Source organism: Triticum dicoccoides, chromosome 1B, assembly GCF_002162155.2.
Source record: "Triticum dicoccoides isolate Atlit2015 ecotype Zavitan chromosome 1B, WEW_v2.0, whole genome shotgun sequence".
Classification (NCBI taxonomy): Eukaryota; Viridiplantae; Streptophyta; class Magnoliopsida; order Poales; family Poaceae; genus Triticum; species Triticum dicoccoides.
In genome coordinates, this window is record NC_041381.1 from 189,190,669 (window position 1) to 189,197,223 (window position 6,555).

Genomic DNA, 6,555 nt, shown 5'->3' on the forward strand with positions numbered 1-6,555 from the left:
TCTCCCCCGGTTCTTCCTCTCCTCTCCCTCGCTCTCTCCCTCCCGTGTCCGAACGCACCGTCGCCGCCGTTCGCCATAGCCGCCGCCACCGGCCTCCCCTCGCCTCCCCGACATGCTCCCCAGCTCCGCCGCGACCCCCTCTACCTCCTCGTCAAGCCACAAGACGCCGGACGCCCTGTGGAGCCGCCGTCGCCATCGTCTTCCTCCTCGGGCTCCGACCACCATCGCCGTCGATTCGCCGTCTCCAGCGCGTCCCCGAGCCCGCTTCGACGCCCACTGCAACCGCGGTGAGCTCCGCCACCGTTTCCCCCTCTTTTCCCCCTCGTTCCCGCGCCGTAACCCCGTTTCCCACCACGGCCGAACCTCCGCCGTCGCCGAGCTCGCCGTCGACGCAGCTCCGGTGACCATTTGGTCACCCCGGCGAGTCCAACGAGTCCGTAAGGCCCCGTAGAGCATCCCTAGCGCCTTGCTTCGCTCGCCTTCGAGCTCCAACCATGTTCCCGTGCACGACCGAACCCTGGCGGCCGCAGCCGAGCTCGCCGCTGTCGACTCCGGCCACCCCAGGCCCAGCCACGGCCACCGCCCGACGCGCCATCGAGCTGGCTTTCCAACGCACCTAGCCGCACGCCGTTTGGAGCACCACAGAGGAAACCCGAGGCACTTGTACGCCGCGGACCTCGCCGGCGACTAACCGCCGGTGGGTTTGACCTGTTTGACCAGGGGTTTGACCCCCCCAGAGTCACTGACGCGTGGGCCCCGTCGGCCAGGTGGTTAGATTAGCGCTAATCACTGTTAGTTAACCCCCCTGACACTGACCAGTGGGCCCCAGCGGCACTAACTCCTAATTAGGATTAAATTAACCCTGTTAAACCCCCCTGTCACTGACGTGTGGACCCCACACGTCAGGTTTGACCCCAGCCAGCCGCAGTTGACCGCTGACGTCATGCTGACGTCATGCTGGCGCAATATATATATTTCTGGATTTAATTAAATCAGGAAATTCCAGAATATTATTTAAACTTCAAAAATTCATAACTTTTATTCTGTAACTCCAAATCAGACAAATTATATATGAAAAATGATCAGAAAAATCCAATCTATCCATCTGTACTATTTTCATGCATGACTAAACAAGTTAACTTGATGTTTAATGCAGAACAAGGAAAAGCACTTTAAAAGGCCATGTTTGAGTTTGAAATTTGAATCTTTGATTCAAATTGGTTCAAACCCTTCTGGTCTTAGTTGCATTAGCCCAACACACTCATATTGCCATGTTTCATGCATGCATCATATTGTTGCACACTGTTTGGTGATGGTTGTGTATCGGTGTCCTTTGCGACAGGTTCTGCCTCCGAGGAGTACCGTGATTACCCTAACGAAGAACCGTATCAGTGCATCGACCCATCAGGCAAGCAACCAACCATTTGATCATATCGATACAATCCCATGTTCTCGCTCCTACTCTCTTTTACTGCATTAAGACAACGCGTTTCAAACTGCTGTGTGCTACGGTAGTTGAACCCATTTCCTCTGCATGACCTGTCATTGCCACAGTAACTAGATGAAACCCACTAGCATGTGTAGGAGTTGTATGAGCCATATGTATGTGTTGTTCCTACCTTGCTATGCCTGCTATGCTTAGAGTCGTGTCAGGTCTGGTTCATCTGGGTGATGGGCTAGAGTGAAATGATTATGTCGGTAATGAGAGTGGTGTGGTGAACACGATTTGGTAAAGGTATCGATGAGAGGCCATGTAGGAGTACATGGTGGGTTGTTTCATTGAAGCCGACCTTAAGCACTGAGATCTGTATGTGTGATTTAAGATACAGCTACTACCATGCATTGGGCCCGAAACCAATGGACCCTCTCGGCTTCTTATTCACCCTAGTTCTCCGTCTAGGAGTTGCAAGTAGTTTCTGGTGTTTGTAGCCTACTGGAGGCCGTGGACAGCGCTGACCGTAGGGGTGGGCTGTGATGCGGTAGGTACGTGGCCGGGTGTACCGAATACCCGTTAGGTATCTCGGGAACCCTGTTCACATCATTCGGGGCCGTATGGGAAACCTCGGCCGGACTCCCTGCGGATGGAACCTGAATAGGCGATAAACCTGGACTGGAGGCTTAGGTGATTAGGTAGGTCGTGGCCGACACCCACGTTGGGCTTCCGCTTGAAGGTTGCCGAGTACATGTCGTGTATACGACGGTAAGTGGTGAGAGCGTGTATGAAGAAGTACACCCCTGCAGGGTTAACATGATCTATTCGAATAGCCGCGTCCGCGGTAAAGGACTACTTGGTTGCCTATACAGTTCATAGACAAGTAAATGGAAACTGCTAAAAGCCTCAAGATAAGTGTGAGTGCCGAGGATGGCTCTTCCATAGGGAGACGGAGGTGGATCCTCGGTAGTGTATTGAAGTGGTGAGTAGTGGACTCGTGTGCGCAAAACCATTTCAAGTTGGAGTATCGTAGGATAGTCTAGCCAAGAGTCAAAGCTGGCTTGCTGCAATAACTCCACCAACCCTTCTTGATAATATGCATGTATGTAGGATCTGATGTAAGTCTTGCTGAGTACCTTTGTACTCATGTTGCTATAATTTACATTTTACAGAAGACGCTGCAACCCCTTCTGATGGGTTCTATGTAGACCTTGACATCAACGAGTAGGCTAAAGGCCCAGGTGGTGACCCTGAGCTTGTGAAGGACCATGTAGTATAGCTAGGCTTTCCAAGTCTCTTTTATTTTACTAGTTGTCTGTACTCAGACAAGTTACTTCCGCTGCTGGTTTGTATGACTGTATGACTTGAATGTTGGGTCGTGAGACCCGTACCTTTGTGTATGTTATGTATGGCTCTCTGAGCCTTAAATAAAGTACTTGTGTCGTAGAGTCATGTTGTGATGCTTCGTTGTATTTGCACATATCGAGCATATTGTGTGTATGATTGAAATGCTTGGTATGTGTGGGATCTGACTACCTAGTTGTTTATCTTTAGTAGCCTCTCTTACCGGGAAATGTCTCCTAGTGTTACCGCTGAGCCATGGTAGCTTGCTACTGCTCTGGAACACTTAGGCTGGCCGGCATGTGTCCTTCTTCGTTCCTGTGTCTGTCCCTTCGGGGAAATGTCACGCATTGAGTACCGGAGTCCTGTTAGCCCGCTACAGCCCGGTTTACCGGAGTCCTGCTAGCCCAGTGCTACAGCCCGGACCCACTTGCTGATGACCGACACGTTCGAAGCTGGGTCATGGATGCCTGTCCCTGTAAGTCTGTGCCACTTTGGGTTTACGACTAGTCATGTTAGCCCGGGCTCCTTATCATATGGATGCTAGCGACACTATCATATACGTGAGCCAAAAGGCGCAAATGGTCCCGGGCAAAGGTAAGGAGACACCCGTGGGGATACCGTGCGTGAGGCCGCAAAGTGATATGAGGTGTTACCGGCTAGATCGATGTGACATTGAGTCGGGGTCCTGACAGATTTGGCATCAGAGCCGGACTGCCTGTAGGTTCTCCAAGCCAAACTGGTCGATGTTGAGTCTAGAAATTCTTTAGTTATATGTAGGGGAATTGTTTGTGGGTTGGAACGTAAGGCTCTTTTTACTCCTTTATCTTATGACATTCTGATCTGAGTCAGTCCATTCTTCCACCGGGGGTTAAGGAATTAGGATCTATTCTCTCTATCAGGATCACGTGTTACTAATCAGTAGTACCTTATAGGTTTGATGGATACAAGCCTAGTTCAATTCTATTACCACATTATGTTGCTAGGATGGTCTCAGAACTTTGATATGATGATGTTGAGTGCGTATGAAATCCTTTGTTAAATGTCTCAAAATCCTTCTTGAGCATTTACAGCTGTTATGCTGCCGAAATTTTGCTAGAAATTCTAATGCCTTTGCATTATGATTGTGCTTTCAGATGGCCACTCGCGACCTCAATCAAGTGGTTCGCCTGACTCGATGCCTAGATGTACCCGGCCATACTGCCAAGTTGGTCAGGGTAATGACTGAGGCTGGATACCGCTGGTATCCTGAGTACACGGTCGAAGAGCAATTTCGGGACTTCAATCAAAGCCAGTATCTCTGCACTGTCAGGATATTTCCATCTTATCCTGGATCCACCGAGCCCCTTCACTGCTCCTATGGACTCGGGGTTACTATTGAGATGGCTGTGCAGGACGCCGCCTACTCTATGATGACCATCATGCGAGTCAGATCTGGACTATTTCGGGACTCTGATTTCCGGTATATGCCAGGATCACTTCCGGGAGCACAAGGTTATCTCCAGGCTATCTATGCTGACCCCACCCAGGAGGATTCACGGACTCGCACCACTGCTGAGATGCTCGAGGATAAGGACCGTGAAAATCGGGCCTTGAGGTTAGAGCTCTTTAATACCCGTGCTGACCATTGGGCCACGTTGACTCGGTTTGCACCGGCGGTGCAAGCTGGATATTCGGATATGCGCGATCTCTATCCTGTGAGATCTGCTCTGCCAGACGTGATGGGTTGGCGTGATGTAGGAGGCATCACCCCACCTCGCGGTCCCCGCAGGCCACCGTCTGTTGGTCCAAGACCTCATCCTAGCCCCTATGGTCCACAAGCTCCGCGAGATCGTCTGTTTCCGGATGATCATGTTGAGCTTCCAGGCTATGGAGGTGACTTCTACGAGGACTACTACGGATCGGTCTGAGTTAGTGGTAGTATCACTAGTTCGCACTAGCTGTGTCATCTATCGTCCCGCGTGACTCGTGGGATATGACCTAGTTTGTACTCTTTCCGGAGGAGTAGAAAAATAATGTATAGGAGCTTGGAATGCCTCCGATGAGATGTAATCCTCTTTTCACCGTAATAGTACTTTGTTTGGTCTTGTACTAAACCCTGTATGGTGTGTATGACGATGGAATAAAGAAGCAGTTTCTGTATTTACCATGTCATACGGATGATCATCTTGCATTTCGAGTTATTCCTTACATTTTATATCCTATGTCGGAATTTTATCATCCTGACTAAATCATTGTCTTGTTTACCTAGGATGGTCAACACGCGCACTAACCCTGCTCCTCAAGAGCAGGCCGAAGGCAGTGAAGTCAGGGATGCAAATCTGCCTCATCCTCCTTCTCTAGCCGAGGTTATGATGGAAGCTGAGAGAAACAAGCGGGAGACCAACCGTTTGTTGGAGCGTATTGAACAGAACACAGCACACCATCAGAGGACTAACGTGGTGTCACTCAGTGATTTTATCAAATTACATCCACCCACGTTCCACCACTCCGTCGAGCCTCTCGACGCTGATGACTGGCTTCGCAGTATCTCTCACAAACTGCGTTCCGCGCTGGTAGCGGAGGCTGACAAGGTCACCTTTGCTGCATATCATCTTGAAGGCCCCGCCAGTCTATGGTGGGAAAATTATGGAGCTATGCGCCCAGCGGGCCATGTCACTACTTGGGCTGAATTCAGTGAGGCTTTCCGTGAACATCACATTCCGGAGGGTCTCATGGACCGTAAACGTGAGGAATTTTGCAATTTCACCCAAGGCCGACTTTCTGTGGATGCTTACAGCAGGGAGTTTGGTAACCTCGCACGATATGCAACTGAGGAAGTGTCTACTGATGCCAAGAAGCAAGCAAGGTTCCGTAAGGGACTTAGTCCTGAGCTTCGCCGTGACCTCCGTCTGCATGAGTGCACATCTTTTCAGAAACTTGTCAACAAAGCCATCAGTGCTGAAACTGGTCAGACTGACTATGACGCAACACGCAAGCATGGCCGTGACATGGGTTCCTCGTCCGGTGCTGGTCCTCAGAAGCGCCGCGTGTGGGTGCCCAACACCGCCCTGCCACCCAGGTTCACACCGAGGCCATCTTTCCAGGCGCCTCGCCCTGTTCAACAGTCTGCACCGGCCAAGCCCTATGGGGGCCCAACCAACAATGCTCCTCCACGTACCAGTTCCGTGACTTGTTTCAAGTGTGGGGAATCTGGCCACTATATGCGTGAGTGTCCCCAGACCAACCCCAACCAATCTGCTAAAGCTGTTGGCCGTGGCAAGCCGACAGGGAAAGTGTTCCACGCCAAGCCGGCCACCGCCTCACGTGGCCATGTCAACTGTATCTCGGCCGAAGAAGCTCAAGAGGATCCCAACGTCGTTCTCGATACGCTCCTTGTTAATTGCCACCCGGCATATGTTCTTTTCGATACAGGAGCCTCTCATTCATTTATATCCGAGAACTATGCTCGTTTGCATAACACTGCATTCTGTGACATGCCATCCACTATGGAAATTTCTACTCCCGGGTCTAGATGGCAGACCTCTAGGGTAAGTTATGGAAATGAAATCCAAGTCGACAGACTTGTTTTTCTTGCATCGTTGATAGCCCTTAAATCTTCAGATATTAATATCATTCTGGGTATGGACTGGATGTCGGCTCATCATGCCCAAATTGATTGCTTCTCTAGGACTGTTCAACTCACCCATCCTTCGGGGAAGATAGTCAATGTCTTAACCCGAATAGCCAAGCGACAATTATATTCTCTTAACGCCAGCCCTTTGCCAGATCTTGAGGACGTT